Source organism: Marmota marmota, unplaced genomic scaffold (genome assembly GCF_001458135.2).
Source record: "Marmota marmota marmota unplaced genomic scaffold, marMar, whole genome shotgun sequence".
In the NCBI taxonomy this organism is placed as follows: domain Eukaryota; kingdom Metazoa; phylum Chordata; class Mammalia; order Rodentia; family Sciuridae; genus Marmota; species Marmota marmota.
This window is the reverse complement of record NW_026000108.1, coordinates 288,845-301,936: the sequence shown is the minus strand read 5'-3', so window position 1 is coordinate 301,936 and position 13,092 is coordinate 288,845. Positions and strand designations below refer to the sequence as shown.

General features: G+C 43.8%; 1 non-coding gene across 1 annotated transcript; it reads right to left on the bottom strand.

The window, feature by feature from the left end:
* Positions 1-114: 114 nt before the first annotated feature.
* Trnav-uac lies at positions 115-197 on the bottom strand. The gene has a single exon. It is a non-coding gene; the product is annotated as a tRNA-Val (tRNA).
* Positions 198-13,092: the final 12,895 nt, after the last annotated feature.

Genomic DNA, 13,092 nt, shown 5'->3' with positions numbered 1-13,092 from the left:
CAGAGAAACGGGAGAAATGAATTTGGGGATACTTTCATCAGGAAGGGACAGCTCATTAAACAGTAAATTTTTTTTAATGTTGCGATGTTACCAGCCTTTTTTTGTGTGTGTGTGTGGCGGGGGTGGTGCTGGGGATTGAACCCAGGGCCTTGTGCATGTAAGGCAAGTGCTCTACCAACTGAGCTATAGTCCCAGCCTTGTTACCAGCTTTTCACAAAGCACAGTATTTTTATATATCAGAATTTTTTTTTTAAAGAGAGAGAGAGAATTTTTAATATTTATTATTTTTTAGTTTTTGGTGGACACAACATCTTTGTATGTGGTGCTGATGATCAAACCCGGGCCGCACGCATGCCAGGCGAGCGCGCTAGCGCTTGAGCCACATCCCCAGCCCTATATCAGAATTTTTAATGAACAGAAAACAATAGAGAGATATTTTCAAATAAAAATGCTTAAATATATTGTGGAACATAAAAAAGTCATCGTCAACCACACAGTAGTTCTCTCCTGTTGGTTTTGCCTGTTCAGGGGCATTGGCATGCTGGAGACATTTTTGGAGGGAGCCTTTATATTCATCTGGTTCTCTTGCCTAATTTAGCAAGGGTTATTTTAGGAAAGCACCCCTCCACTGAGGCTCTGATGGCTCTTCAGCACACCGACTCTGGGTCCATGTGAGTAAAAACCTGGTGTGGAGGAAGGAGAAGCCCTGAGACATTCGGAGGGTCACAATAGAAGCCAGTGAGGCACCCCAGAGTCACTGCTGAGCCCAGGGAGGGTTCCACCACACCACTACTGTTATTCATGTTTTGATTGTTCATTTTCCTTACAGTGCTAAAGTAATAGAGTTGAAAAATTGAAAAACAGGTGTGTGAAAACTTGCAGCATTATTGAAATATATTTTGTATGCGAAGCCAGAATTTGCTAACGTTTATTCCATGACATTCACGGAAGTGAACTCATTACTTTCTTTGGTTGAGAAAGTCACATCATATTAACAATAGCACAGAAAATAACATCTGTTGTGTAGAAATCACCACCCCACACAGACAAGCTCTTGACTATGCCAGGCTTTGATAGTATACAAGGATGAGTTGAAAAAGCTACCTCTCTTCTTTCTTTTTGTAGATCTGGACCATTTTATTTAAAATTAGGATTTGTGAGAGTCATTTAACATAGTTGCAAGCCTCTACAGTCCAGGGGTCTTTTGCAGTGGAACTCGGCATCATTGCAAGATCTTCTGTGCTGATTGGCCCATTTGATATTTTGAGTCATTTTATTAACGTGTATTTTTACTCAAAAGTCACTCATTTCCTCTATCTAAATTTTCAGGTTGATGTGACAAGTGTTTCTGCATTTGATTTTTATTTTACTTCCCTTTTTAGTTTTCTACAGAATTTCTTAATCTTATGTACTTCTATTTTTCATCAACAATATTATTTACTTATTTATTTATTTTTAATTGCTTTTATTTTTTAAATACATGACAGCAAAATGCATCACAATTCTTATTACATATATAGAACACAATTTTTCATATCTCTGTATATAAAGTATGTTCACACCAATTCATGTCTTCATACATGTACTTTGGATAATGATGTCCATCACATTCCACCATCAAACAATATTTTTTAAATATACTTTGTATCTTGTTTTTGCTGGAAGTGTCTTGCTGGCAATTTCTTATGAAAATCTTAAGTGATTTGTAATTAATTTCTGCTTACTGAAATGTCTTTGGGGTAGCTCAGTCTTTGCCTAGCATTCCCAGCACTGGAAATATGTTTGGCAGGGTAGTGTTTAAAAAGATTATATATTTATCCACACACTCCAAGTTATGTTACAAATTTGGATTAGATTGTTCTAAGCAAAAAAATCTGAATCAGTTTTCAAAGACACAGAGTGGTGATATTTTTGAGGCTAACTATCAATATTGCATGATGTCTAAAATCATTCTAAGACGACATTTCTTCAGGACTTAAGTCATTGGAATGTGTAAGAGGTAAATCAGTAAGCACAATCTGTAAATCATATCCATTTACTAAAATAAATTTTCACCTGTTAAAGACAGAATTTCTTTTTCTAAAATTTAGAAAGCCTATTAAAAATTTTACATTCATCAGAAAATTGCTTTTATTCCTTGTAAGCAAGAAAATGGGCCTTCTAATAAACACTGTGCTTTATATATTGTAGGATTTTTTTTCTTGACAGTACTGGGGATCAGACTCAGGGAGGCTCTATTGCTGAGCTATATCCTCACCTGCCAGGTTGCCCAGGTTGGCCTCAAACTTTGGTCCCCTTCCTCAGCCTACAAATTAGCTGAGATTACAAGTGTGTTGCACCATGTGTCAGGGATTTTCACTGGAAACTTTACTGACTATTTCCCCTCTATTCAAAAATACTTTAAAAAGTGGCTCAGCAAATGAATTTCTTCTTTTGAGGTTACATATGTATAAGTGTGTGTTATTTTCTTGCTTACAAGGAACGAAAGCAATTTTCTGATGAATGTAAAATTTTTAATAGGCTTTCTAAATTTTAGAAAAAGAAATTCTGTCTTTAACAGGTGAAAATATATCATGTTTGTTGATTGAATTCATTGAAATAAAACATATACTTTTTACTGTATTTGGATTAACAAAAAGCAGAAATTTGACATTAAGATTGTGAACTGAGTGTTGGGTGTGGTGGTGCATGCCTATAATACCAGTGGCTCGAGAGGCTGAGACAGGAGGATCGTGAGTTCAAAGCTAGCCTCAGCAAAAGTGAGGTGCTAAGCAACTTAGTGAGACCCTGTCTCTAAATAAAATACAAAATAGGGCTGGAGAGGTGGCTCAGTGGTCAAATGCCCCTGAGTTCAATCCCAGGTACCACCCCTACAAAAAACAAAACAAAATATTGTGAATTGAACAAAGTGCAGATAGGGTTTAATCATTTTGGAGAGGTTGACACAATGGCTTCCACTCTACGCCTGCTGCAGTTGTCTGTCATGGTCTGTCTGGGAGAATATCATTCTCATGTTCCCAAATTATGTATAATTTCCTAAGGTAGACTATGTCACTTTTCTTTCCAGTAGTCAATAAGTCCTTTTGTTGCTGATGATGTCCTTGAGGGGACACTGTTCCTCATGACAGGCTACTTGTGCAGTCCATGGTAAGGAGAGTGTTAATTTTGGGAGCCTCAGCTATGTCTTAGCTCCAACATGTTTTCTTAAGAGCAGTGATTATTCATTTTCTATTTGATTACACAGATAAAGCACAGATCCCCCTTTTTCTATGGTGCTGGATCTGGAACCCAGGGCCTCATGCATACTAGGCAAGCATGCTATCACTGAGCTACATCCCAGCCCCTATGGGTCCTTTTGTTATCATTACCCCTATAACTAGATGTATATAATAACATTTCTTAGGAGTTCAATGAAATTTGGAGACGTTCAAGAGTTGGGGCATTCAGCAACCCTTTGTGATTTCTAGCAGGTAAAGTATTTTTTTTTTTCCCCATAAAACAACCACATCTGGAGTTACTCAGACTGTGCTGCCCTTGTTCCTCTTGTGCCACCACCTGGGGAGTGGGGGGGCGGTCTGTGCCTTTTCCAAAGCCAAGTGTGCACATTAGTTATCTGGAATTCTGCACTCGTTTACCTGTTACATCATTATTTGTGCATTGTGCACATCTGGATAGTTGCCTTAAGCTGTGGTTGTTTTCCAATTCTCAATATTCTGTTGCTCAGTTCATTTCTGCTTTAGTGATTGGAATGCTTTCCACTGGGAGATCTTTCCATTAGCTCTTGTTTTCCTTTAACATATTTTCATGGTTTTGTCCCACATTCCTTGCTTTATGACTTGAAATTACCCTGGCTCCCATATTTACTGTCCCAGTCCTAGTGTCAGCCACTTCCTCAAAGAGCTCTGGTTCCTTACATTCGAGAGAGGTATGAAAACCTCATCTGGCCTCTGGATGTTCTCACTGCCTCTCAACCATGCAGGCCCACACATGTATGAGCATCCTAATCTACTCACACACTTGATCATAAGGTTTTCAGGTGGAACTGTCTCTGTGTGAGGCTGAACGTGAGTTTGTGCTGATGTCTCCAGTGCATTATGACAGATAACTCTGCCTTTGCCCCTTGCTTACTTGTAACTTTTCATTCCAACAGTGAGTGATCTGGTACCTGCCATCTGCCTTAATTTATTGTTCCATTTTGAACATTAGATTCATTGTTGTATCTGCAGATTATGGTGTATAATATATTAAATATAAATTTTGTCTTTGCCCCCAGTTCTTGGTACAGAACTCCTTAAAAAAATCACCATATTTTTATGAGTGATAGTCATGCCAGAAACATATTTTGTTCTAAATTTGGTGTTTGACTTTGACTCCTCAGAGTTCCTAATTGCACTGGAATCTCCCGGGTGACAGGAATTCCTTTTATTTTAATAAGGACTCTTGGTTGGCTCTCAGACAGCTTCCAGATAGAGAATGATTATGAGAAAGACTATACAGCACAATCAGAAGCTTGGAACTTTGAGTCTCAACCACACCATTCTCTGGGGGAAAGAGGATGGAATTTGAGCTAATAATCTCACCTATGTGATGAAGTTAAAAACAAACAAACCCTAAAAGTTGTGGTCAGGGAGCTTCTGAGTTGTAGGATAAATCCGTGTGCATTGCGGATGGTGCCCCCAACTCCACGGGGACAGAGGCTCCTGCACCAAGAACCCTTCTGTTCCTTGCCCTGTGCTTCCCCTGGCTGTTCATGTCTTTTTTGTTACATTCTTTTTAATAAAACAGAATCTTAGTCCTCTCAAGCTGCTATCACAATAGCAGCTTGAGAGGACTAAGATTGGGCAGTTTATAAATAATAGAGATTTATTGCCCATGATGACTCTGGGGACTGGAAAGTCCAAAACAAGTCACTGGTAGGTTTAAGGTTGAGCAAGGGCCTGCTTTCCCTAGATGGTGTCTTCCTCTGGCAGAATGGGGAAGCGGGCTCCCTTGAGACTGCTTTATGAGGATGGTTTCCCCTTCTGCTGCAGTCTGGCTGGGCAAAATAACCGGGGGTGGGGTGTGTGGGGTGTGTGTGTGTGTGACAAGCAACTTGTGAAGGTTGAAACAGTGGGAGCCGCTTTATTGTAGGACAGCAGAGGTATTTATATACCTAACTCATTATACACAGCTTGTTTCAGTTATCATCTAGATACAGCAATTAGTCATTAAGGAATCCTCATCATCTTAATAATTACACACAGCTTAACTTAATTAACATCAACTAGATACAGCAGTCAGTCATTAAGGAATCTCCATCATCTTAATGGCTCGCTGGTGTTACTTCTCAAACCACCCTCCTGGCAAAGTGCCAGGCGCCATCTTGACTTGTCTGTGGCCCTCAACACCCTTCCACTCATTTTCAAATGGCTTAGGTTTGCACCTTTTGCCCACCATCTACAGTGTGGTTTTTTTTTTGTTTGTTTGTTTGTTTGGTTTTTTTAATCATTCCTCACATTCTGTATCCCATCCTTGGATACTCACACATCCTAGATAATCAGAGTGATTGTGATTTCTATAGGTTTGCTCAGATACAAGTGTCCTTGATGGACATGGTTACATGCTGGCTTTTGACATAAGTACAGACAATATAAGGTGCAGTTGTTGGGCTGTACTCAGGCATGTTTTACTTCAGAAAAACTGTCAGACTGGCTTTAGAAGTGGCCATGCCCTTGTGTTCTGCCAGCAGTAAATGAGTGATGGTGTTCCTTGTGCTCCTGCAGCCAGTGCTGTTGTTTTTTTTCAGAGTTTAGCGGTTCCAATAGTTGTGCCATGTTACTTTGTCAGTGTTTTGACCTGCCATCCCTGATGATCTGTGATGTGGAGCATCCTCATATGGTCCTCTGTTCTCTCTGTGTTTTCTTTGCCTAGTTAACTGTTCAGATATTTTCCCATTTTTAATTGGGTTGTTAGATGTTGATTTCCAAGATTTTGTCCTGTACTTGGAATACAAGTTCTTTATAAATAGTAATGTGTAGTTTACTTTTCTGTTTTCTAGACAGGTAGGGTCTTTCACAGAGAATAAATTTAAATTTTACAAGATCCACATTTCTTCTTGTATGAATGGACTTTTAGTGTTGTGTGCAAAGCTCATCACCAAACCCAAGGTCACAAATAGATTTTCTTTTTGTTTTTTGTTTAGAATTTTTAGAATTTTATTTCAAATTTCAGCCTATGGAGTATTTTAAGTGAGCATTTGTGCAAAATTTAATTGGTCTCTCCATCTATTTTATTCTTTTTATTTTTATCTTTTGTGGTGCTGGGGATTGAACCCAGAGCCTTGTGCATACAAGGCAAGCACTCTACCAACTGAGCTATATCCCCAGCCCCTATTTCATTCTTTGTTGTCTTCAAATATTTGTTCCATTACCATTTTTGGAGAAAAAAAGGGGGGGTGGTGCAGGGAGATTGATGGGCTACATTTCAATTTTAATTTCCCAAATTATGGCCTTAAAATCCGAGTGCAGTACTGAATTTCATTAATTCACAGGAACAGAAGAGGAGCCCATGCACACTGAACTGCAGCTCCCTGTGCAGGTCTGGCAACCTCCAGGGGATTCGTGCTAGCATTCTGAGTGCAGCCTCCAGGGCACAGGCGCTTAGTCTTCTGGGGTCGTAGAGGCCCCTTGTAGTGCATGGAAAGTTCCTGTCCAGGCCTAGTGCAGAGAGTCAGTAGAGGAAGATAGGGAATGAAATTCTGTGTCCACTAACATGAGTCTGTACAGTGGCCTCCATCCCTAAATTAATACCCACAGAGGCCTTAAATGCTGGTGCTATGTCCGCACTGTGGCCTCTGACCTCAATGTTATGTCCACACTGTGGCTCTGGTTCTAGTGCCCCAATGACACACTCATTTTCCTACTGGGCAGTGGTTTCACAGCTTTGACTGAGCTGGATTCAGGAGGGTTGGCCTCTATTGAAGTTTGAGGTCTCATTTTCTGGTCTGTTATTAATGTGTTTGTTTAAAAAGTATTTTACTTCCCAATAATTTCAAACTCACAGGAAATGAGAAGCCTGCAGCTGTGGAGGGAAGTGCTCTTTTCCATTCCACTCATACTGCCCTGCTGTCCTCGCTTTTCCAGATTTGCACCTGCACAGTAAGCACTGATTTGTTTTCCTCAAAGTGTGGACACTCGAGGTGACTACCACATAACCTCAAAATCAAAAACTGGCTTCTACATGGTAATCCAAACCATGTGCCTATTTTGTCGTCACCACTGCCTCAGTGGGAGAAAAATTAGTCTTCCTTTTTCATCTAGGGTTTCTTTTTTTTTTAAGAGAGAGAGAGAGAGAGAGAGAATATTTTAATATTTATCTTTTAGTTTTCAGTGGACATTGCATACATGAAATACATTCTTTTGTATGTGGTGCTGAGGATCGAACCTGGGCTGCACGCATGCCAGGTGAGCGCGCTACCGCTTGAGCCACATCCCCAGCCTCCTCATCCAGTGTTTCTTTCCTGGACTTATTCCTAAGCCTGTCCCTAAATTTCATGACCGTGACTATGGGAAGAGCGTACACAAATCTTTTTTTGAGCACCTGTTTTAGGTTCCCTGAGGTATACACCTAGGAATGGAATTGTGTATTGTGCTTTATCTATTTTTGGTAATGCCAGGCCTCAGAGTAGAGAGGAAAGTGTTAGGACTGGGGCCTGGCACTGTCACTGACTGGCTGGTGTCCCTAAGCAGCTTGCTGCCACCACTCCCCTTGAAAGCCCCTGGGGCCCCAATGGTTCAGGGGAGAGGTGCTTTTCTTTCTTCCTACCTCAGGGAGTCATGGGTGTCCCCTTGGGAAGCCAGTGAGCCTGTGGGCCTCCAACAATGCATGCACATGCAGTCCTGCACACATTTTAGGAAGATCCACAGACCCCAGACTCAGGGCCTCTGTCCTATATGACCACTCGTTCATCCCTTCCCCAATTCACCCAGCAAACATTTGCTGAACACCTATTGCAGTGTTTGGCTCTCCAACTGGGTCCCTATCACCAAACACTTGTTCATGCTGACTGGTCAGTCTGGCAGCTGGAATTCCCTCTGGCTCACTCTTCTAAGACACAGTCTAGGGAGGCACTAGCATGCACAGCTTTACCTAAAGTGACTTTAGCTTCAAGTTTTGAAAACAAAGACAAAACTAACATATAACCCCAAATGCAAAACCAACTCTAGGCCCTTTTCCCACCTTCCCTCCTTCCTTCCCTTCCTCTAGTGCTGGGGATCAAACCCAGAGTCCTGTGTCAGCCGAGCATGCTCTCTGCCACTGAGTGACACACTCATCCCCAAATTCCTCTGGAGCTCAACTGAAGAAAAACAGGCTGTTCTGGGCTTAAAGAAATCCAGGGCCCCCTCTATCCAAAGCTAACTGCCTGGTCCTTTAGGGGTCTGGAGGCGGGTGCAGACCTCACAAAATTGTTGATTGGGAGACTAAAAAACAGCCCTGGGAGAGGGTGCATCTTTCTTTACCAGTCCCCTGTGCTGCTTGCAGGTCTTCCTTGTTCCTGATTTAGATCCAGCGAGAAGGGGGAGGGGAAGGAGGGACTCATACTAGAGCAAGAGGACAGAACTGGCCTCCGAGCAGCTGGCTGTCAGTGTGGCATCATGCAGCAAAATCTGTGGACATTTTTGTTGCTCACAATTGGAGAATGGATGCCACTGGCATTTTGTGGGTTGATGCCAGGGATGCTTCTCAGCCTGCCAGCCTGCACAGGTACCCTATGCAATGTAGAGTAATCCGTCACAAAGGTCCCTAGTACTAGGCTTGAGAAACTGTGGTCCAGACCAGGAAAAGAAGGAGATCTACTCTGGCTGCAAGGGGAGCTGTTGGCCCTCCCACCCAGCTCCCGGCTGCTTTCTGGGTTTCATCCCTGCCATTGATGGAGACTTCACCCCTTATGGCTCATACGCCTGTTCACCCATGCTGCTGGCATCTTCTACTTAGCAGGCACCAACAACATGGTTGGCCACCTCTGCCAGTGTCAGCATGCCAGCCATCAACAAGGTCAACAAAGACATCACAGTGAGCAGGGGGCACAGGCCAAAAAGGGAATCAGATGTTGGAACATACCTTGTCCAATCAAATGAAAAGTGGAAATTCATATGGATATAAAAAAATACCCTTTCTTGATACTGAATTATAGGAGGCAAATGCCTCAAAAAATGTCACAGAGGTGAGGCATAAACAGTTGAACTCAGAGTCCATGAATGTGGGCTGCAGCTTTCCCTCCCAGCATGTAAGATGCCAGTTTCTCAGTGAGTCCTGATGGGCTTCTCCAGACCCTTTGCTACTCCCCCTCAAGTGCCAAGACCTGTTCCTGCCAGTCTTTCCATCCCTCTTGAATGCCCATCTACCCTGAAGGGATGGAGGCTGACCACACTGGTGACGTCCAGGATGTTTTGGAAAGCCCTTTGTACTACCTTGGGCAGTTGGTCCCAGGACAGGCCTGTCTTCAAGGCCACAATCACCCATGGGGCCAATTAGCCTGAAATGGGTAAGGTGTGGGGTTGAGCCCAGGGGCAAGGCAGCAGGCTTGAGGGGCTCCTGCCCTCATGACTTGCAGGCCTGAATTCTCATCCCTGTCTCCTTACTTGCCAACAGGAAGACTCTGGCATGTTGCTTAACCAGTGAGCCTCATTGGCCCCTCTGTTCATAAGGATAGGGGATTCTGAGTCCCAAGAGCAGGCACATGCTCAGCCAGTGCTGAGGTATAGGAGGTCAACTTAGACGGCTATGGGCTGCACAGGCATGTGAACAAAAAGCTGGCTGGAAGCACAGGTCTCAGCCACAGAGGAGTCCTCAGTACCCACTCAACCTCTTACTCAGCAAGGACCCCAGCTTGGGCCACCCAGCTCTGCCCATGTACTGGTAACCCTACACAATACAGACTGGCCACTTCTGGAGGTCACCAAGAAGATGGGTAGTGGCTCCATGAAGCAACTCTTGTGAGCTGACTACCTACAGTACTGGACCATGGCCTACCAGGTATTTCCCATGTTGATCAGCAAGGAGGCTTCCCCAGGGCCCTGGGTAGATGATTCCAAGACTGCCCTTCTGCTTGCCACAGATGCCTCTAGGTCTATCTAGACCTATCTATCCTCTGGTCTATCCTCTGGTCTATCCTCTGGTCCCAGGATTTTTTAGGAGCATCTGAGCACTACCCAGTGTAATGGTACCGAAATGAACATCTGTTCCTTGTGAGGTGGAGTTGTGTAGTGCCTTCAGCATGCTGAGAAGGGTGGCTGGCTCTTACTGTTCTACACAAAATAAACAGACTTCTGGAAGATTTCTTATTGAAACCTGAAGTGTGAGAGTCTCTATCTCATTTCCACTAACATAGGAAATGAAAGAACAAAACCATAATGATCAGGGTGAGCAGAAACAAGATTTTAATATATTCAAGTATGGAATTTTCTATTTATAATAAATAAGTTTGACCCACCCCTATCAGTAAGCACTTTGGTTTTTAAAAAAATTTTTTTAGTTGTAGATGGACACAACACTCCCATTTTTTTTTTTAATTTATTTTTTTTATGTGGTGCTGAGGATCAAACCCAGTGCCTCACACATGCCAGGCGATCACTCTACCGCTGAGCCATAACCCCAGCCCCAGCACTTTGTTTTTTATGCAGAAATTCAGTTACCATCCCCATCCCCAAGTCCTCCTTTCCCCACACCTCCTTCTTTGGTCTCCTAAAGCCCAGGGTGAAGTGGTGAATGGCATTTTCCATGGCATGAGATTTGAAATTGGTGGGCTGTCCTTACAGCCAGGTCAGGAGTGTGGTCTATGAGCGGGCTCTCTCCACTCTTGGGGAGGGCTGGGCATGTGTTGGGCAGGATGCCTCGAGAATGGAATCTCTAGTGCAGCTCAAGAAAGACTGTAGTGGTGAAAGGAGGGGCCAGGACTCCGGTGAAGGTGTAACATGTGCAGCTGCTGAATTTGGCAGGCAGGATCTGATAGTAAAGACACTGTATACAAGATAGCATTTATTTTAGTAACAATATGGAAACGAGCAAAAGCAAAGTGACAGGTGAGAGAGAAAGAGAAGAAAATACATCACCACATAGGGGAAACCCCAACACCTGATCACGCAGCTGGGAAGTCCTGGGGTAGAGCTTTCCTTGGTACAGTGTCATTCCCAGTGGGACTCCTTAAATACAAGTGAAACAAATATGTTCTAACAACCTGCATGAGCTGATGGTCCCCTCAAGGACACTCCATCCCCCGCCAGGACTGGTCAGATCTCCACAGGGAGAGAGTGACAGCCTTGAGATAGGTGAGTGACTTGAGTTCTTTGAGTGAGCCAAACCCACTGAGAAGCCAGCTTTCTTCAGATGTTCCATCAAGGGTGTGTGAAGGTTATGGCAGGTGCACGGACAGGGAAGAGCTTCAGTATTTTTCTAGCACTTTAGAATGTCCCAGGCCAGTGTCTGAGGGCACCAAGAGAGAACTGCAGCTTCACAGTCACTTTGAGAGGTCTCCTGGTGTGACATGGATAGTTAACTGCAGCTGGGAAGATATGAATTAACTACTTTTGACAATAAATAGGTGACAAAAAAGGAAGACTTAAGACATATGAACCAAATGCAGCAATGGATGCTCCTAGTTTGAACCTGAGTTTTTGTTTGTCTAACTATACAATTTGTTTGAAATAGTTGGAGAAATCTGTGTATTAATTGGGTATTTGATATTAAAGAATTATGATTATTTTCAATAGTGGATGTTAGAGACTTCTTTCAACTACATGACTACAATTTTTTAGAAGAAACCTGATGATGCTGGGGTTTGCTGGGTGAGTCTGTTCCCAGTGGGCTGGGCCCTCTGACAAGTCCCACTGTGGTGATGGCCGTGTGGGCAGTTCCTAAGCTGCAGTACCCATAATCCTTGGGGTGCCAGGGATAGCATGTGGCCTGCAGCTCCTAGGGGCCATGCACTGCAGGTAATGTAGGCAGAATGCTGGATAACACTACCCAGAATCCTCAGGGGCCCACAGTTCCCAGGAGCTTCTGGTGAGAACTGCAGGGGCAGAACAACTACTGCTCATAATTCAAGGGGGCTCCTGGCCATTGTGTGGCCTGCAGTTCCCAGAGGCCTTAGTGGAGAATTCCTGGCTGGGAAGGCAGTCGTTGGGATACTCTACACAAAATCCTGAGTGTGCCAGAAGCCTTTGGGAGAATCCTTGGCTGGGCAGGCAATACTGGGATATGCTACTCAGAATCCACAGTGTGCCAGAGGCCTTTGTGGAGAATCCTTGGCTGGGCAGTCAGTCACTGGGATAACTCTACCCAGAATTCTCAGTGTACCAGGGCCTTTGTGGAGAATCTTTGTCTGGGCAGGCAGTCGCTGGATAATCTACCTAGAATTTTCAGTGTAGCAGAAGCCTTTGTGGAGAATCCTTGGCTGGGCAGGCAGTTGCTGGGATGCTTTACCCAGAACCCTCAGTGTATGAGAGGCCTTTTGTAGAATTTTTGCAGGGCAGGTGATTGGTGCTACTCAGAATTCTCAGTGTGTCAGAGGGCTGTGAGGAGAATCTTTGGCTGGGCAGACAGTCTTGGGATATCCTACCCAGAATCCTCAGGGTAGCCCTGATGTGGACAATCCTTGGCTGGACAGGCAGTGGCTGGAATGCTCTACACAGAATCCTCAGTTTACCATAGGCTGTTGTGGAGAATGCCTTGCTAGATAGGCAATTGCTGGGATACTCTACCCAGAATCCTCAGTGTACCTAGAGGCCTTTGTGGAGAATCCTTTGGTGGGCAGGCATCTGTGGGATGTTCTACCTAGAATCATCAGTGTGCCAAGGCAAGCACACAGTCCAATGATTTCACAGCCCTTCTTGGTGAGTTCTGAGCAGCAGAATGCTGACTACACTTTCAGACTCCTCAGGGTGGCTTGTAAAAATGTGGTAAGCAGCTCCCAGGAGCCTCTGGGGTTAAGATGGCCCGTACTCCCGAGGATCCTTCAGGAACTGCAGTTACCAGAGCCCTCTGCAGTAAGGGCAGCATAGGTCCAATGTAGACTGTACTATTCATAACCCTCAGTAACCTGCAGCTTGCAGAGAC